At 41.1% G+C, this 21511-nt stretch overlaps 1 long non-coding RNA gene across 2 annotated transcripts; it reads right to left on the reverse strand.

Moving 5' to 3' along the window:
• Window positions 1-501: 501 nt before the first annotated feature.
• LOC116473879 (uncharacterized) lies at window positions 502-21072 on the reverse strand. 2 transcript variants are annotated; one of them, XR_009212547.1, is made up of 3 exons: window positions 20808-21072; window positions 19982-20206; window positions 502-1106 (listed from the first exon to the last, which is right to left on the reverse strand). It is a non-coding gene; the product is annotated as an uncharacterized LOC116473879 (long non-coding RNA). The 2 variants fall into 2 exon arrangements; XR_004249469.2 differs by lacking the exon at window positions 502-1106 and adding an exon at window positions 19395-19633.
• Window positions 21073-21511: the final 439 nt, after the last annotated feature.

A 21511-nucleotide genomic window follows, 5' to 3' on the forward strand; every position in this document is an offset into this window, starting at 1 on the left:
TTGCGACCCGCACCCCATCACCTGCTGCAGCAGAGCCTCGCCACGTGAGGAAGGCCACGCAGGCAGGAGACGGGCGGGAAAGCAGCCTCAGTGCCAGATGTCTGGCCTCACACACATCACCAGGAGGTGTGTTGACATCTCTGTTCCACAGGTGAGGAAATGGCCACGAGGCTCGGAAAACAGCAAGGTCACCTGCCCCTGTCAAACTTCAAGAAGGTGCAGTCTTAGGACTGCCTGTCCCCCAGAGCTCGCCACTCCAGGAGCCCGAAGTCTTAGGAAGTCAGCAGCACTCACACAGCAGTCAGGACAGGCGCCTGACTCAGCCACCTGCTGCCACCAGGCCCAGCTCAGGTACAGCGGCCAAGACAGCGTACCCAACCACCAGGCGTCTGGAACATAAAACAGGCTGAAGTTTTGGGTTCCTAGTGCTTATTCCCCAACAATAAAACACAAGCATCATCAATGTGGAAAGGTTAGCAACAAGCGGTTTAGACTGGGAAATTTGTCACAGACAAGAAGGAAACTTGAGTTTTCTTTTTTTCCAACAAACTGAAGACGACATGCAAGGACATATCTTCTGGGAGTAGAGCTTCAAAATAAAAGCCTCCAGAAACATTTCATAAAGACATTTTTCAGAGAAAGTAAACATCAAGGAGAATGTGGTGGTTTGGATTCTTTCCTGAAACAGAAGTTAAAATAAAATGTTTTGACAAAGAAGAAGTGCTATTTTGATCTCCCTGTGAGATTTTTACAAGAAGCTCTGGTAGGAGTTTTTAAACAGGGTAAACTCTTGTTTGGTGGCAATGTTACTGTGTGTGATTGATATTTCATATTGGCAGACGGCCAGCAGGTGAGGAGGAGGAGGTAAAGGTTAGAAGGATTCTGCTCTTTGTTCCAACAGGAACTAGAAACAGAAGAAACGACTCCAGTACTACTGAATCTCCAAGCAGAATTTACTACTGAAAAGGTAGGCATCATCATTGATACAGTGTCAGAGTTCTACAACACGGCTAGCCTGAAGAGCCAATTTTTATCTCTCGGTGAGATTGATTTTCCATTTTTCTTGTCATTCTCCATTCATAGTCTACTCTCCTATTTCCCATAAACTACAATAAGAAAACACAGTAAGTTAGAATCATTGAGCATTCTTTAGTCTTTTTTCTTATAAACAGACACTGTACTGCACAACACAGCAGAGCTCTGATAACATTTTAATATGCGCCGATGCCAGATATTCAGGCTGCCCACCCAAAAGTGAAAGTTTTAGTTGCTTATTTGGAAGTATCTGAATAGCCAACTTGAACTAAGAGGAAAATGCTGGAAATGCATTAACCTTTCATCTGTTTGTTTGTTATGTAGATATAATCAGACTGGTATTTGTTTATAATTACAAGTACCATCTGAAACTGAAAAAAAGTTAGTGATGTGTTGACAAATACTTACATCCCCTCCCTCAAATTCTTAATGTCAAAAAGAAAAAAAAAGCATATTTTTGAAGGACTGCCATCGCCAAGCTGCTTGGCAGATGATACAGCCTCTGCCTATTCTCTCAGTAACTCTGAAAGGTGGGTGCCAGGACTCTGAAGGTTCCGGGGTTTTACCCTACTTGCAAGCCAACAGGTGGGCCTGCAGTGGTTCTGTGCATGCTGGCAGCAGACCTGAGCCCCTTGAGCCCAGGACAAGTAGCCTTACTACTCCCACACAGCAGGCAGTAGGGTATGTGTGCCTCAGTTCCCCTTGCTCTCCAAGTCCCATGGGGGTGAGGTGGAAAGTCCCAGCTGGATCCTGCATATCTGGTGGGTGTGTGTCACAGCTGACAAAGTCCAAGCTTGGGAAACCCCGTTTTTTTACGATGGGCTGCAAGCAAACCTGACCTTCGCCCCAGAAGGAGACATTATCTCTATCTCCCAAGATGGTGTCACAAAGGGCTGTTGATGGCTTTGCACACACGATAAGTGGCAAGTGGAGACACATGGAGAATTAGCTCTCAATGGTGGGCAATGTTATTCCACTTATTACAGATTCATAAAGGAAGCATTTGAAAAGGTAATCAGCCTGCTCAAGTCACAAAGCTTATTCAATTGAAGAATCAGAAGTCAAATCCAGGTGGGTTTGACTCCAGAACTCTCCCTTCTGTATCTTACAGCCAAATAGTAGTCCTCCACATTAGAGCATGATTAATCAATATATAAAAGGTGTTATGGGCCAGTCAAGGTGGCTCATGCCTGTAATCCCAGCACTTTGGGAGGCTGAGGTGATGGATCACTTGAGGTCAGGAGTTCGAAAACAGCATGGCCAACATAGTGAAACCCCGTCTCTACTAAAAATACACAAATTAGCTGGGTGTGGTGGCATGCACCTGTAACTCCAGTTACGCGGGAGGCTGAGGCATAAGAATCGCTTGAACTGGGAAAGCAGAAGTTGCAGTGAGCCGAGATCATGCCACTTCACTCCAGCCTGGGCGGATCACTTGAAGTCAGGAGTTTGAGACCAGCCTGGCCAATATAGTGAAACCCTATCTCAAAAAATAATAATAAATAAATAAGTAAATAAACAAAAGGCATTATGACCACAAACTCCTGAATTTACCACACTGGCACCTTGAATATTTAGAGCGTTTCAACAACAAACCTATGATCACCGGCCCTTTAACCAGGCCTCGCAATCTAGCATTATGCCTTTTAACCTCACCCCACAGTCTAGCAATTTTCATTTTTCATATGCAGAGCATGAGATATAGAAAGTCAAATCAGAGCCATTGCCCCTGGAGGGCACAGCCTCCGTGTGCTTGGCCCCACCTGGGAGTGCAGGGCAGAGCAGGGCCACCTCTGTCCTGACTCACCACCTGTTCAAAACAGGCCACCCTCAGTGCCATAGTGTGTGATACTTGCATTTGGGCACACTGTGAATTTTTTTTCTTATAAAGACAATAATATCATATTCATGCATTTTGATAATATGATAATTTAATTAAGAAATAAATTGGGTTTCTGAAAAAATTGTATGTCATTATTATATATGCATTTCTGCAGAAATTTACTAAAAAATGCTTTCTAAAATTGTATTTAAACTTAAAAGATTATAGTCTATTTCTAGAAAGAAAACAATTTTACACAATTGAAATGTATGATTTTTATTCTCAATGATTATCTATTTAGTGCTAAAATATTTATACCATATGTGTCCATTTAAAACAAATAGGAGAGTGAAATGCCAAAATTAAATGTCTAAAAAAGGATCAGAAAGAATAAAGTAGCCACATTTTTGCTAAATCTAACCACCTCGAGAAGTGAAAACCACAACGGGAACCACTCGGCCCAGGCGTGTGGCATGGCTATATATAGAACAGGATTTGATTCGCACACTGGGTAAAATCTTGTTCTCCAGCTTTACTGAGGTATAGTTAACATATAATAACCTGCATGTATTTAAAGGGTATGATTTGTTGAGTTTTAACATCTGCATACACCCATGAAAACGTGATCATCAAGATAATGCCTCAGGATCGATTGTAATTCCTACTTCTCCCCCTTCCCTGGATATATGGTTTGCAAATATTTTCTGCAAGGCTGAAGTAGAATCTTGACAGCTCAAAAAAAACTCGGCCATAAATATTTCCAAATTAATGCTTCTAAGATGGCTGTGAAGTTTTATATTATTAATTGGTATAGAAAAGCAAGATACGTTATACTCCATTTTTAACTAAAGATGTTCAATTTGATGTTTATCTCACAAAAATAAGTTATATTATTTTTGAAATTATGTTTAATAATTTAAGAACAATTTTCTATTGAATAAGGATATATTTCAGAAATATTAATTGTACAGCTAACATAATGCTGCAGCTTGATATTTTCCCTTCAGCAAAATGAACCAAGATGAGAATAGTTACATCTAGAAAATGTATTATAAATATTAGCACCTTGTTAAGCATATTGGGTAGGGATAACAAAGTCTAATACTGTCCTGTCCTGTGCAATAGAATTGATATACTTCAATCACATTACAGAATTCATGTTAATTTTTTTCACTTTAAAACAAAGTTGGGCTGGGTGCGGTGGCTCATGCTTGTAATCCAAGCACTTTGGGAGGCCGAGGAGGGAGGATCACCTGAGGTCAGGAGTTCGAGACCAGTCTAGCCAACATGGTGAAACCCCGTCTCTTACTAAAAACACAAAAATTATCCAGGTGTGGTGGCACAAGCCTGTAATCCCAAGCTACTCGAAGGCTGAGGCAGGAGAATCGCTTGAACCCGGGAGGCAGAGCTTGCAGTGGGCCGAAACTGCGCCATTGCACTCCAGCCTGGCAACAAGAGCGAAACTCCATCTCAAAAACAAAACAAAACAAAACAAAACAAAACAAAACAAAACAAAAAAACAAAAAAAGTTGTACTACAACATAGATGAACCTTGAAAATATTATGCTAAGTGAAAGAAATCAATCACAAAAGACCATATATTTAAATTTGAAATGTTAGATGAACTGAACATAGTCTTAGAAAGGTGAAACTTACCGACATTGACACAAGAAGAAATAGGAGATTTTAAAAGTTCTATAAATATTCAGGAATTATCTGTACTTAAAGCTCTCCCACTCCGACCCCACCCGTCCCCCCACAAAACAAAAGTCCCAGCCCAACTAAATGTTTAAGAGAGTGTGCGGAAAGTTAGAGAATAAAAAAGGGTGGGCACTTCCCAGCAATTTTAATAAAATCAGTACAATTTAAGCATCAAACTAACAAGGACATTATAAGAAAAAAAAAATAGATCAATCCTCCTTGTACGTATGTATGTAAACTTTATAAATAAAATATTAGGAAATTAAATATAGCAATGTACAAAAAGGATAATGCATCACACAAGTTGGGGCTTATTCTTAAAAGTAGTGTCTTCACATTATAAAGGAGAGGAAAAGTAAGTAATCATACAGTTGATAAAGAGAAAGCATTTTTTAAAAATTTAAATCCATTTATGTTAAAAAAAAAACCTCTAAGCAAGCTAGGAATAGAGTGGAACTTCATTATCATGATACAGAGTACATTTTTAAATAGCTAGGAATAGAATGCAACATCATTATTATAGTAAAGAGTATTTTTAAAAACACATTTAATAGTGAAATGTTGAAACCTTTCCATCTGAGATTAGGAACTAAACAAGAATATTTTATATCACCACATTTATTCAGCATTAAACTAGTAATTCTAGCCAGTGCAGTAAAGATAAGCAGACTGGCTAAGAGATAATAAAACCACCACTATTTGTTGATAATATTTCGATGTAGAACACATAAATTATTAGAATTATGAAGTTAGTTTGGCAAAGTTGTTAGACACAGGTGAATATTTTAAAAAATCAATTATATTCCTATGTATTAGCACAGTTGGAAAATGAAATACTAAAACAGATTCACTTGCAAAAGCATAAAATATTAAATATTTAACACTAAAACTTCTTAAGAGATGCACAAGGGCTATGCAGAAAAATCTCTACAACATTTTTGAGAAAAGATAATCTAATTAAGTGGGGGGATATACCACATTCATAGATTAGAAATGTTATTATTGTAGATATATTCATTTTCCCTGAATTGGTCTATGAATCTAATGCCATGTTGATAAAAGCCTCAGCAGGATTTTCTGTGGTAATTAACAAAATAATTCTAAAATTTATGTGGATGCACAAAGGGCCAAGAAGAGCCAAGAAAACTTCAATGAAAAGAACAAGGCAGGAGGACTTAGTCTACTCGATATCAGAATTTATTATAAAGCTTCAGTAATTAAGGCAGTTTTTTGTGCAATGATAAACAAATAGACCGAAAAAATAGAATAATTGGTGCATACAGATGCACACATGTAGATATTCCATTTCCGGTAAAAGTAATAGCATTGCAAAGTAGTGGAGACTTTTTTTTTTCAGTAGATGGTGCTTGAATAATTTGGATAACAACATGAAAAAAAATTAAATATAACCCTTCCCTGAGGAGTTATATACAAAAGTTAATTCCAGGTATACTGCTTATTTGAATTTGAAGGGTCAAATAACAAGACTTTGAGAAAATTATATAAGAGAAAAGCCTTTAAGATTTTGGGATAGAGAAAATTGAATACGAATAATGCTCTTTTGAGCACTAACCATAAAGAGAAAGATTGATAAATTGGACTATATTAAAATTAAAAACTGTTTTTAAATTTAAGAGTAAAAGATAATACTATGAGAGTGAAAAGCAAGCCACTGAGTGGTAGAGTGGTTATATCAAGACAAAAAGTCTCTAGCCAGAATATATCAATAGTTTCTACAAATCAATTAAGACAGACAACCCAGTAGAAAAACAAGCAAGAGACACCAAGACTTCACTAAAGAGGAGATCCAAATGATCAACAAATATGTGAGAGGATGGTCACTTTCATTAGAAATGGGGAAAATGTGAATTAAGGCAATAGAATATCACTACACATCCACCACGACGGCTAAAGGCTGACAATACCAACTGACATCCCACCATGCTGATGATGAAAACGTAGATTGGTTCAACCTCTTTGGGAATTTGACAATATTTACTACATGTGTGTATGTGCATACCCAATGCCTCAGCAACTCCACTCATAGGCATGTGCCCATCCAGCATGTGAGCTTGTGCTGCACATCAAGACACACATGTAACTATTCACGGCAGCATTCTTATGGGCAGTCAAACATTGGAAGCAATCCAAATGTGCACTAACAGTGGACATCACAGTAGCCAAACAACAGGACATTAAACAGCAATTTATATGAAAGAACTGCTGCCTCATGCAACCAAATGGATAATCTTTCATATATACACAGTCACACTCAATTCTGAGGAAAAGAAGCCAAACATACCCACAAAAATATACACTGTATGATTCCGTTTTCATAAACTTCAAAAACAAGACAAATGAGTCTGTGATGTCAGGACAGCGTTTAACTTGAGCAGGGAGTGAAGGGAGTGACTGGGAAGACACGAGCGGGGCTCTGGGGTGTTGGCCATATTCTGCTGTTGTGTTTAAACCTGGGTGTGTGCACAAGTGTTCATCAAGCTGTAAAATGATGGGGCATGCACTTTCCTGTATGTGTTCAACATAGAAGAACAGGAATCAATTAGGTTATCATAATAACTTAATCATTATGAAGAGGAAAATGGGTGAGGTAGAAAGTATTGCAGAGCTCAGAGGAGAACATATTATCAACTGCCATGGTTGGCCTGGCTTCTTGCCAAGGAAAGAACAGAGGAAACAGAAGATAGAAAACAGGAGTTATGTTCACAGAAATCTCCCATGAGGAGGCTGGAGGGAGATCTCAGGATGACAACTCATACAAGATACTGAGTCCTAGTCCAGATGGGAGCAATGTGACTCGAGAGATGGAATTTTTCACCAAGATTCCCAGTGCCATGGTACTGCCTTCTTCCCCAGAAGACAGCATGCCCAGGTGAGCCTGGGTTCTTGCTTTTGTGTCTTCACATCCCTGCCCTGTTCTCAATGCTCTTCTGCCTGCACCAGCGGAGGGGGCCCATTAATCCATCTTTGTGATTTCCCCAAGGATATATAGAGGTGAATTCATAATTATCGTCTATTTCCATCTAAGAAAATGCAACTGTAAACTAAAAAATAATGATTCGGCTTTTTCCCTAGAGCTGTTTCCTCGGGCAACCTAACTAAGGATTAATCCTTTTACCCCAGTGCCCTCCCTAGGAAACCTCCAGATGACTTCAGGGGAATTTCATGTAGTGAATGGTTGCTGGATCTTTCTGAGTGAGTTATCATTAAAAATACATACGGGCAAATACCTAACCCTAACCCTTATCCTAACCCTAACCCTCACCTGGTTTGCTAGTAGAAAACCCTGAGAATCATTTTAGACTGAAACACTTTCTTCTGGGTTAATTACCATTGTCCTCCAAGAAAAGCCATCAACTGTGACGTCCATTTTGGTTTCGGCAAAGCAAGTCTTCTTTAAACGATTCTTCACTGATAAGAATTGGATGCTTCCCTCCTCTTTTGTGTCTGTAACTTTTTTTTTTTTTGAGATGGAGTCTCACTCTGTTGCCAGGTTGGAGTGCAGTGGGGTGATCTCGGCTCACTGCAACCTCCGCCTCCCAGGTTCAAGCAATTATACTGCCTCAGCCTCCAGAGTAGCTGGGATTACAGGCGCACACCACCATGCCCAGCTAATTTTTTGTATTTTAGTAGAGATGAGGTTTCACGGTGTTGGCCAGGATGGTCTCGATTTCCTGGCCTCGTGATCCCCACCTCGGACTCCCAAAGTGCTGGGTTTACAGGCATGAGCCACTGCACCCGGCCTTGTCTGTAACTTAATATCTGTTTTTTTTTTTTAACTGATATCTTATATCTAGGCTTCAAAATTAGTATTTTGCCATGTTCACCTCTCATTCTGACTTTTTTTCCAATCATTTACAAATGTAAAGAAGATGGTTAGTTCATGAGCCATACAAAAACAAGAGGCAAAGGCTTTGCAGGTGATAATTTGTCCACCCCTGGTCTAGAATATTAAGGATTTTCTACATATTAATTCATAGTCTAAGGGACCCCAGAAATAGGAGCTGCTTGAGAAGATGTAGTTTGTGGTATTGAAAATGACATACATCTAAAAGTATTTAGAACGTTTTTAATGATGGAATTCACCCTGCGGTGTCACTCTTTTATACAGGCTGAGTATTCCCAATCCAAAAATGCAAAATGCACCCAAATCTGAAACTTTGAGTGCTGACAGGACATGCGAAGGAGCTGCTCATTGGAGCATTTTGGATTTCAGATTTTTGGATTAGGGATGCTGAACTGGTAAATAGATAATGCAAAGATTCCAAAATCTGAAATTTGAGACGTTTCTGGTCCCAAGCATTTTGGATAATGAATACTCAACCTACCTTACAACAAATAAACCAAACAATTAAACTAAAATAACTAACATTTTGACATTAATCTTTGAACAAGCATCTCTTCATGAATTTGCTATGTTTAAACAAATAGTTTTTAGCTAAAACACTTCTCTTACTCATAATTGAATATATTGACTTTGGATATTTTGTCATCTATACCCTTGGCTACAGCTCATTTTAAAATTATATTTTTTACTCTACTGCCACTTCACTATATTTAGGCATTGAAATTTAAACTGTAATCTTATCTTTCTTTAATGGGAAATAATGTATGTATGGGAAATTAAAAGTTAAAAATGACTGAAAAAATAATTGTATTATTGAGCCGAAAGGGTTCATTTCTGGAGTCTCCATTCAAATCCAAGCCTAGAATCATATACAATTCCCTTATAATTATCTTCTGAAATTTATGGTTTAAAAGATGCTAATAATATATTAAATTTCTTATAGGAATTATAACCACAAATTATTGAAACTCCCTAGTACCTAACACTGTTGTTAATAAGGCATTTCTCAGCACATTGTAGGTTTACTTTAGCCTAATGAAAAAGCCATGATTCCAATATATATTGATATATAATTATTTAAATAATTTAGTATCTGGCCAGCCCTGTAATCCCAGAACTCTGGAAGACCGAGGTGGGTGGATCACTGAAGGTCAGGAGTTCGAGACCAGCCTGGCCAATGTGGCGAAACCCCAACTCTACTAAAAAAAATACAAAAAATAACTGGGCATGGTGGCAGGCACCTGTAATCCCAGCTACTTGGGAGGCTGAGGCTGGAGAATTGCTTGAACCCAGGAGGTAGAGGTTGCAGTTAGCTGAGAAAGAGCCACTGCACTCCAGCCTGGGCGACAGAGGGAGACTCCATCTCAAAATAAATAAATGAAAGAAAGAAAGAAAGAAAGAAAGAAGGAAGGAATTTAATAGCTGAACAATAGATTGGTTTCTTCTAGTCTAAAATGTGAGTTAATAGATAATGAACGTATATTTATTCATTTCTTGATACTGAAGTAAATCTCTATTAAACAATACACATAAAAAGCCTTGAAACCAAAAATGGTCATTTACTTCAAAATAGTTAGATATGCAGGTCAAACGTTATTGGATATATATTTGAATAACTTTCAAATTCCTTATTCTAGCAGGTGTGGCGGCTCACGCCTGCAATCCCAGCACTTTGGGAGGCCATGGTGGGTGGATCACCTGAGGTGAGGAGTTCGAGACCAGCCTGACCAACATGGCAAAACCCCGTCTCTACTAAAAATACAAAAATTAGCCGAGCTTGGTGGTGGGTGCCTGTAATCCCAACTACTCAGGAGGCTGAGGCAGGAGAATCGCTTGAACCTGGGAGGTGGAGGTTGCAATGAGCTGAGATTGTGCCATTGCACTCCAGCCTGGGCGAAAGAGTGAGACTCCGTCTCAAAAAAAAAAAAGAAAAAGAAAAAAAAATTATTTTTAAAAAGACAAGCATGTTACTATGTAACAACTTAAACTATGTACATAGCTATGTTTTGCCTCATTAACTATCTTAAAAATACATGTACATCTGTGTCTTACTTAAAAGACATTATACTTTGGTAAAAATATTAGGCAGAGAAATTTGTCTGTGCAGTCCTGTAATTGCAGAAAAATAAAAAGAAAACGTTATCCTCTGAAATTGCTTTAAGCTTTGTAAGTTTTCTACACCGAGAAAAATATATCAATATGTAAGGATTTAACACTTAGTGAGCACTACAGATGTATTATTGCAGTGTTCATTTTTCTTTGACAATTCTATGAGGCATCACATCAATCATTTAGATTAAAAAATTGAGTTTCAGAAAGATACTTGGCTATTACATGGCTGATGGCAGTTTGACATTCGAATTCAGGTCTGTGGGGCTCTAACCCAACAGATGTTTCATCGCGCAGAGGTCTGATTGTGAACCAGAGGAACGGACATGTGGCTCTGAGGGTTTAGCAGAAGGGTGCCCTCCGGGTGGTGGTAGAGAGGTGTTTGAGCTGGGCCTCCAGTCGATGATATTTGAGCAGATGGGCTGAGTTTTCCTGCTGCAATAGGTAACCCTAAAATTTCAGTGTCTTAACACTAAAACTTCTTTCTTGTAAACTGCAAAACCCGAATCCCTCTGTGGGACCCAGTGCCCCTCCAGGGCAGCTGTCCTGTGGGCGGCGGCTGAGGCCTGGCTGCTGGACTTTGCAGTTTCTCCACACCCACACTGGCGTTTCCACAGGCACTGGGGCAAGGAAAGACGGGGCTGGACCGTCGCTCCTGGCTCCTGAACGCTTCCACACGGAAGTGACACAGCGGCTCCTGTGCCATTTAGTTAACCAAAACTAGTCACGTGGCCACGCCTGCCTTCACAGGGTGGAAGGTGAAATTCTGTGTGCTTAGGAGATGACAGTTCAAATGAGTGTCCAACAGGGATGGTCAGGATCTCGGCCCGCAGCTGTGAGCAGGGGTCCTCCGGGTGGACGGAAGAGTCTAGCCCCGCAGGCAGGGCGGGGAAGCAGAGGCGTGCTTCTAAGATGTCCAGAGGAGCGAGCAGGTGAACTCAGAGAGGGAAAGCAACTGGGAAGCAGGTCGTGGGGAGAGAGAGACAGAGCACTTGTCTCCTCCTACCTATAGAATATGTAGTTGAAACATTCACAACATATAGTCTACCAAATTCATCATAGATGACTTATTGCAATGAAAACAATTATAATACTATATTGCTGTGGTTTTTTGGGGGGTGGGGTGCTATGTAGTATTACATATATGTATGGCTTTGAAAGCCTCCAAAGACTTTAGAAGTTTACTGCAATATTCCGAACAAATGGAAGCTCTAATGTAGTGCCCTTTAATAATTAAAAATATGCATAAAATGTTAAAATTGAATGATTTTTCTTTTTTTTCCAGAAGGGCGAACACTTTTGTATGGTTTCCGACATGCAGGACTATTTAAAAAAAAAAAAAAAAAAAACTTTTCTGGACTTCCTTTTTTCTCATGTACATTTTTAACCCCTGCAGTGCCAATGTTCAAATGAATAATGAAAACGTTTCTATGTGAATGCATAGTTGGAGAGCACATTCATATGCCTTACTTTAATTTTATCCTTATAACAGCTCTGTAAGTTGGGCAGTGAAGGTCTGTTGCCATCATCATGTTTCTTTTTCTTTTTTCTTTTCCTTTTTTTTTTTTTGAGACAGAGTCTTGCTCTGTCGCCCAGGCTGGAGTGCAGTGGTGCTATCTCGGCTCACTGCAAGCTCCACCTCCTGGGTTCACACCATTTTCCTGCCTCGGCCTCCCGAGTAGCTGGGACTACAGGTGCCCGCCACCACGCCCAGCTAATTTTTTTGTATTTTTAGTAGAGACAGGGTTTCACCATATTAGCCAGGATGGTCTCGATCTCCTGACCTCGTGATGTGCCTGCCTGGCCTCCCAAAGTGCTGGGATTACAGGGTTGAGCCACCATGCCTGGCCATCATGTTTATTTTTCACATGAGGAAACTGAGTCTCAGACCTGTACAGACCCTTCACTGCCCTACAGTTAGTGTAAGAGATGGAGCTCAAGGTTGGGAACTGTGGCGCTTAACCCAAGGTTACTTTCCCACGACAATGTCTCTGACCACAGAGAGTTGATCTCTGTGCTAGTTAGGAATTGGTGGAAAGTTTCCCCTAGGAGAAAGGAGGTGTGTGACATTGGGAGAGTCTCAAGGTCAAACCTGCAAGGTCATCTGAGCCAGTGATTCTCGAACTCAACTGAACATCAGAGTCACTCAGGGAGACTGAGAATAAAAGATGGTTGGACTTGCCCTGAGATTCTGATTCTCTGTCTGCCACTGAGTTGAAGGGATGTGTATGCTTAAACAGTTTTCTGAAACTTGAACAGTGTCTTGATATTTGATGACTTTAAGGAATTGTCATTTTTCAAAGTATGAAAATGATATTAAGAAAATATATTTTTAAAGAGTGTCTTCTGAAGATACATCTGCAACATTTACTAATGAAATTATGTAAAGTCTGATTTGTGTTTAAAAATAATCCAGGAGCAGAGGGAGAGGGAAGGGGATAAATGAAACAGGCTGTGACAACTGAAGCCAGGTGGTGAGTGGGGAGTGGAGACAGGGACTTCCTCTGGCATTCTATTCGTATTCGATACGATTCGTATCACTGCACATTTCGATAACAAAAATGTTGCAAGAAAAGCTCCCCAGGAAATTCTGATGATCACCCATTGGATCATTGATCTAATCCAACCACATAACTATAATTACAGAGGTTCCCTGTACACTGCCATGTCTGCACTCACCTACATTCTAGCTGTATTGTTCGAGGTCACTCACCTGTTTGCCCTTCTCTGCTGTGGTGCTAAAATCAGGAAACAGTTTTACCAAAACAGGGCATTGGAACATAGACAAGTGTGAGTGAGTCATGAGCAGGGGACACTTCTGGGCCTAGATTTCTCATCTGTGGTTTGTCTCAAACTTAGAGACAGGTTTTCAGATCCCCTCTTGAGTCCACTCTTTCCTTCTTTTACAGGAACTTTCTCTCTCAGGCAATTTTCTCCTTTTCTTTCTTAGGTAACTTTCAGCATTTCCTTTTCGAGCTGTACCTTAGAGTTGCGTTATGGTTTATTCAGGTGCAAATGGACTTCCATGTGTCCTGCTTGGTATTTGAAAGCACTTTTAATTTGAAGACTGTTATGCTTCTTGCATTCTGGAAAATTCCCAGCAATGATCTCTTTAATTATGCCTCTCTATCATTCTCTCGAATCCTCTGGAATTCTGGTGAGATGAGATTAGCTCCCTCAGCCTATAGCTCTTGCTCTGGAAGAGCTCTCGCTTTTATAAATCTTTTGTTCTTTCCACTCATTTTACTTTCGAGATGCATTTCTCAGCTTTTTTCTTCTTTTCTGCTTTTGGTTGGATTTCTTTATGTTCTTGTTTTGTTATTTCTGCCAGTCCTTTTTTGTTTTTTTTTGTTTTTGTTTTTGTTTTTTTGTTTTGAGACGGAGTCTTGCTGTTGCCCAGGCTGGAGTGCAGTGGCATGATATTGGCTCACTGCAACCTCTGCCTCCTCGGTTCAAGTGTTTCTCCTGCCTCTGCCTCGAGAGTAGCTGGGATTACAGGCACACACCAGCACGCCTGGCTAATTTCGTGTTTTTTTTTTTTTTTTTTTAGACAGAGTTTTGCTCTTGTTGCCCAGGCTCTAGTGCCATGGTGTGATCTCTGCTCACTGCAGCCTCCACCTCCTGGGTTCAAGCGATTGTCCTGCCTCAGTCTCCCGAGTAGCTGGGATTACACATACGTGCCACCATGCTGGGTTAATTTTGTATTTTTAGTAGAGATGGGGTTTCTCCACGTTGGTCAAGCTGGTCTGGAACTCCCAACCTCAGGTGATCCGCCCACTTCGGCCTCCCAAAGTGCTGGGATTACAGGTGTGAGCCACTGTGCCGGACCAATTTTGTGTTTTTAGTAGAGATGGGGTTTCACCAGGTTGGCCAGATTGGTCTCGAACTTCTGACTTCCTGCCTCAGCCTTCCAAAGTGCTAGAATTACAGGCTTGAGCCACCGTGCCTGGCGCCCCCCACTGCCTTTTTTTTTTAGAGTCAGGGGTACATATGCAGGTTTGTTACGTGGATTTATTGTGTGATGCTGAGGTTTGGGCCTTTATCGAACCCATCACCCAAAGAGTGAACACAGTTCCCAGTAGGCAGTTCTTCTCTCCTTGCCCCTTTCTCCCTCCCATGGACCCCACTGTCCACCATTTCTATCCCTATGTCCCTGTGTCCACAGTGTGTAGCTCCCACTTAGGAGAATATGCAGTATTTGGTTTTCTGTTTCTGTGTTAATTCAGTTAGGATAATATATTTCTGCCAGTTCTTCTTCATAACTTCTTATCCTTTTTGATGCATGTTATTCCTGCATACGTTTCTTCGAGGTTCCCAAACATGTTTATTTTAAAGCTCTTTTCAGAATGGTTGCTGATTCAGGTGGCCCCTTAGCATTTGCTGTGTTCACGTGCATGGGAATTTTTTCTTTGCCAGCTCATTGTAAGTGGGAGATTCTCTCTCTACTGTCTATCTTTCTCAGTGTCTCTCTGCTCACACCTCTGCTAAACAAAGGCACCTCGTCCGTGTGGGACCCTCGTCCGGGAACAAGCCGTGTTGCTGTGGTTGAAGGCATCAGATGCAGTCACTCGCGGCATGGCAGTTCCTGGCAGGAGGCCACATGCACGTTTTCTCTCCCTGCAGACACATGGCTTCATGTCAGTCGTGCCAGCAGCTGCAGTTGGCAGCCGCTTCCTCTCCTCCCATGAGCACTTGTGGTCCCCATCACAGTCCCCACTGCCCAACAAGGGCCCCGCTCCTTGCAGGATCTGCCTTTGGGTTCCAGGCCCCAGCAGGACATTCCCTTCCGCTCCTTCTCACCACCGTGCATCTCCATCCCAACGCTGACCCTCAGCCGCCCCAACACTGACCCTCAGCCGCGCCCATGCTGTTTCAAGTCTCCTACAATTTTACGTTTTCCCTCTTTATTTGTCATCTACCATTGGCATACATTTAGAGCAGGTGTGTGTGTGGCAAGGATGCTTCAGGGTACATGTTTATAGAACCATCTTAGCGGAAGTCCTTAGGCCAAGTTTCTCCCTTCTCACAGAACTACTGCAAATGTTGAAAGCACTTGAAAAAATGTCTAAGCTGCACTGTATTTTCAAAAGCAAGCAAAACCCTGTAACTTGGTGATTTTTATTTCCAGTGACACTAGTGGATAAAGAAAAGATTTTTCTTGGGAGAAGTCCTTGGGTATTCCATTTATGGGTTTGCCATGAACAACACATATCTCAACACTTTTTTTTGTTTCTATTATTTTTACTGCTGGTAAATAGCATATTAATAGTACATTCCCCTTCATTTGGTATCTGTTTTTATTTGTTGAAATAAAATTTAATGGGAGTTTGCATTTCAAAATATTAGTTTCCTAGCAAAATTTATATATTCAGCTTATATTATATATTTACATATAATTTTCTAGCAGAAAAGGGCATAAGATGTAAAAAATAATAGTTGATATATTTGTACCCTTTGCTCTTCTCAGGTGTATAAAGTTCCTCCTCTTTTCCCTAGTACTTTCTATATTACAGAACCTGTGAAAACTGGGGAGGGAATTAGGGTTATTACATTTAGTTCATTTTAGCACCCGGTTTCCATAACGCCTCCTAAATGTTTCTGGCCTTTGTTCTATTAATGACAGCGAGATCATAGAGTCATATTAAAGCTGCTCAGTAGGTCAAGCCCTCTATTTTAGGAATGAGACAAGCACAATTCTTTCTTCTTCTAGACCCATTGTTTAGAAGTGTACCTTTAATTATCAAGAAAAGAGGTGAAAGGCTGGATGGAGAACCTCCACGGCCTCCAGACTGTGGACTCTCTACCCTTGTAAAGACCACTGAGCTGAGTAAAGTCTAGACTCAGCCACTGGGACTAGATTAGCTGTAGAAGCTGTGTGCTGGGTACCCCTACCCCGCCCCCCAGGACACAGCCATCTTCAATCTAGCCAATGAGCGTTTATTAAATATCCACTAGGTACACAGAACTGTGCTGTCTGCTAGAAGAGGGACACGGAATCAAACATCAGTAAGATGCGTCCCCAACACCAAGGAGAACAGAACTCGTGAGGAAAAAGGCACATTCAGAATTTCAAGTCAAAACCAAATTCAAGGTAGCAGCCAAAATCAAAGTGCCAAGTGTAAGGGATCAGGAAAATATGGGGAGATGGCAACAAAAGAAATAGTACAGTTTAGTTGATCGGTTTTTTTTTTTGAGACGGAGTCTGGCTCTGTCGCCCAGGCTGGAGTGCAGTGGCGTCATCTCGGCTCACTGCAAGCTCCGCCTCCCGGGTTCACGCCATTCTCCTGCCTCAGCCTCCCGAGTAGCTGGGATTACAGGCGCGCGCCACCACGCTCGGCTAATTTTTTGTATTTTTTAGTAGAGACGGGGTTTCACCGTGTTAGCCAGGATGGTCTCAATCTCCTGACCTCGTGATCCGCCCACCTCGGCCTCCCAAAGTGCTGGGATTACAGACCTGAGCCACCGCGCCCGGCCAGTTGATTGGTTTTCAAAGTGGGAAACCGAAACTGACGAAATGGGCCACTGGATGGAGAAATTCTGGAAGTGAGAGCGCTTCCAGGGCACCATGCAGTGACATCTCACGGGGCTGAGGATGGGCAGAATGCAGAAAGGAGGACAAGGAGGCAGGCAGGGGAGATGCCCTTTCACAAATCTCCTCACAGCCTGATATTCTTTCATTATTTTCAGGATATATATGATCACATTTTAACTTAGTGTGCAACATGTACTGAATAAAAAGAAGATAATGCAAAGCAATTCTCCAACACAGTAAAAGGTAAGTGACCCATGTTTACAGTATAATCCCCTTCTAATACCTTCCATACACACACACACACACACACACAACCATTTCATTTCTTTGCATTCAGTGTGTATTAGTCCATTCCATTCTTGCATTGCTATAAAGAAATACCTGAGACTAGGTAATTTATAAAGAAAAGAGGTTTAATTGGCTCATGTTTCTGCAGGCTGTACAGGAAGCATGGCTGGGGAGGCCTCAGGAAACTTACAATCATGGCAGAAGGCAAAGGAGAAGCAGACATGTCTTACCTGGCTGGAACAGGAGGAAGCTGGGGAAGGGAGGTACCACACACTTTTAAACAACAAGATTTAGTGAGAACTCCATCACCAGAACAGCACCAAAGGAGGAAATACGCCCCCATGATCCAACCCAATCACCTCCTCCCACGCCCCACCTCCAACATTGGGGATTACAATCTGACACGAGACTCGGCTTTGGCACACAGATCTAAACCATATCACAGTGTAAATATGTTGTTTATGTATTTAAGATTTAGCTTTTTCCTTCCAGTATCATCTTAGTTTAATAAATGCCAGAGAACACATTTAACCACAGATGTCTTTCTGGGTTGGTAAGATTTTATATATATATATATATATTTTTTTTTTAAATAAGTATAATTAAATTCCTATTTTAAGGGCTGTTTATAGCACTAATTTCTGTATAAAAACTCACTTCCTGAAAGTTCTAACCTAAAATGTGACTAAATATTAGGAACATGAGAAAGCAATGAAGGAAGCAGAATTGAAAGATATATTTCTTCATTTTCCAATAAAGTAGCACATACCCTACTTATGAACAACTAATCCTCTAGAATTTATCTTTTTGGCTTGTTTGTTTAAAAAACGAAATTAACAACACTGGCCTTTCTAACAATGGGTTAAGCAAAGGAGAGTTTGGTTATTTAACTTTATCGATCAACTAATTAGATTAACTTTCTCATGCGTGGGCTACTGTAGAAGGCTGCCTGCCCTAGTATGTCTGCTATTTGGACCTTTATTAAATCCTTTTACTTTACTTTTTTTGCTAAAGACCATCCTCTGAATTGATATATCTACTAAAAGGACTTGTAAGATGATTTATACAGTAATATTGACATTTTTCAAAATTTGATTAATTTAATAAAATATGGAATTTATTGGTGGCTAGAAAATTAAATGACCTATAGGGTACTAAATATAGTTGATATGGTTAAACATAGTTGATATATTTGTATCTTTTTTTTATTAGATGTATTAATCTTTTCCCTGGTACCTACTATTTTCTAGCAGCTGTGAAAATTGGGGCAGGAAAAGGTTTATTTCACGTGGCTGGTCTCAGCCTGGTTTTCATAATATTTCGAAAAAAAATTTAAATTAAGTGCAAAGTTTAATCAGAAATTCAAAAATATTATTACTTTCTGTCCTCATGTTTATTCCTATTATGTGATACTTCTTTTTTTAAGAGACAGTCTTACTCTGTTCTCCTCTACTACCTGGTACTTTTAGGTTTTACATAGATTTTGGTTTTAGATAGGAGATGCTTAAAAATATTAGTATATCAGTGCTGATTGAAATAGAAGCTGTAAAACTTTTTGAATAGTGCAACTAAAAATAATATACGTTTAAAAGGAAAACTAAAATTATAAAGTAGAAACTTAAATTTTCAAAAACTGACTTATAGATTAAAAAGGTCTTTTTCAACCTTGCCCATTGCAGCTTCGTTTAGCTTCAGTCCAGTCCTTTATCTTGCATTTCAGTCTCACCATGTATAAAATGGAATTAATGACAGAAAAGCCCATTCTTTTATTTTATGTATTTATTTTGAGACAGAGTCTTGCTCTGTCGCCCAGGCTGGAGTGCAGTGGCGCGGTCTCAGCTCACTGCAACCTCCACCTCCCGGGTTCATGCCATTCTCCTGCCTCCACCTCCCAAGTAATTGGAACTACAGGCACCCACCACCATGCCCAGCTAATTTTTTTGTATTTTTAGTAGAGACGGGGTTTCACCGTATTAGCCAGGATGGTCTTGATCTCCTGACCTCGTGATCTGCCCGCTTTGGCCTCCCAAAATGCTGGGATTACAGGTGTGAGCCACTGCGCCTGGCCCTGTTTTGTTTTTATACAGCATTTCTTGGATATCATTTAAGTGCAATTTTTAGATGTACCAGAATCCAGTGGTGCAATGAGAATAGAAGATGGTAGCATGTTTACCTTTTATTGTTCTAGGTGGTATCGAAATTAACATACGGCTCAGAATATCACCCTGGAGTCTTGACCAATGACGGTGAAATGATTTGTCAGCCTGGAAATTTTCATGTCCTAAACATATACCAGTTACGGGAGTGTTCATGATTTAAGAATCATAGGTATTCTATGACTTTCTGGCTGCTCTTAAACATTTGTCAATAAACTAATGTTGGTTGGCACCTACAATGAGGTGTAGTTTAGATATTGATATACTACTCATACATAATACAAATGGGGACTTTTAATGACAAAAAACGAGAATGATTCATATTAATTTAGAGCCTTCTATGTGTCCTGCATCACCCAGTAGGTATTTCACATATGTTATATGTTTTTTATTACAAAAATAACACGCAGAGAGCCCATAACTGTTTTCCAGGAATCCTGAATTTTCTCTTTAGTGATGCTACACATACTTACTTTGGACATCAGCAATCTAACTGCCAGCTTTGCAAACTCATTCTTCAAGAGGCAAGTCATTCTCGGTAACAGCATCCTCAGGAACGAAGCTCCTGCAGCTGAGGTTCAGTTAACGCTGTGTCAGGGATCTGTGCAGCACGTGTGGAACCCAGTCAGAGTCCTTCACTGTGCAGGCACGGAGATGCCCACATAGTAAAAACTCGAGTCCATCGGGAAGCACAGGAACTGAAAGGCATAAAGAAACCGAGTGCTACAGCATGAAGATGCCATTTAGACACAGACGCTTTTCTGCAAGTCACCACACTTTAATTTTAAGAAAGGAGACTAGCGATCTATTGAATAATTCATTCCCTCATGGCACTGGTTCAACACCCCAGGCTCCTCTGCTGAGAAGCCTCCTTATGTAGCGGTACTGGACAAGTGCAGCAGAAAAGACAGAACCCAGTGGGGATGACAGAATTCTCTAATTGTCTGCAAAAGAGGAAATCCAGTTGGTGGAGAGAAAAATTATTTCCACATTGGAAAAAAAAGTAACGACAAAAATAAAAAGGCTTTGTCAAATATAGTTCACTCTTCTCATTACTTGCCTTAGTGTTTCAAAGATAAACGCTTTTTGTTACAACACATCACAGATAACGTAAGAACGCAACTTCGCCTGACTGAACTCTGCATGGGAAGACTGCTGAGATGTGTTCTGCAGCCAAAACAAAGGGTGGGGGAGGGGAGGGGCAGTTACAAAAAAGACCTAATGAAAAAAAATCCCTACAGTTCACAAAGCTTGCTACTGAAATTAATTTCAGGTTTCCACGTCCACGGGGACACGTACAGGATTTAAAATGACGGCTCACGTGGCATCTCTCAGGGCCAACTGGGGCGCATCAAAGCTTCCCCTCGACGTTTATTAACTCTGCAGTCCGTTCTCTACGTCTGCGAAGGGTTGGCAGATAACAATGTGTCTGAGAGAAACGGCGTTTTCTAAGGAGACACACAAAGGCAGTGGGACCCTCCAACCTCACTCTGTGAGAGGAACACCGCACAGCAATGCGGGGGCTCGAACACCCCGGGAGCGGCGGAGCGCGGTTCAGAAAACATGACCCTTGAAATGCACACAAAGCTTAATAACGTGTCGTCCTCGGAAGAAAACAGCTTGAAAAGGTCGGCTTTGAAGTGACCCCAGCGGAAAGGAATCACCCTGGAAGACACACGCAGCAGCTCCCGGGCAATGGGCGGGCGGGAGGAGCAGCGAGCGCGGGGAGCGCAGGGCCCTTGGAAGAGGGCGCTGCACCAGCCCTGCGCTCCGTACCTGTGCCGCCACGCCCACCTGTCCCCTGCTGAGCCCAGCACCGCCCATTTAGACCCAGCACCACCCGTCCGGACCGAACCTAGCACCGCCCGTCCGGACCCAGCACAGCCCGTCCAGATCCAGCACCGCTCATTTGGATACGGCACCGCCCGTCCAGACCCAGACCCGCCCGTCCGGACCGGACCCAGTACCGCCCATCGGACCCAGTACCGCCCATCGGACCCAGC

This window comes from Hylobates moloch, unplaced genomic scaffold, assembly GCF_009828535.3.
Source record: "Hylobates moloch isolate HMO894 unplaced genomic scaffold, HMol_V3 SCAFFOLD_2, whole genome shotgun sequence".
Classification (NCBI taxonomy): Eukaryota; Metazoa; Chordata; class Mammalia; order Primates; family Hylobatidae; genus Hylobates; species Hylobates moloch.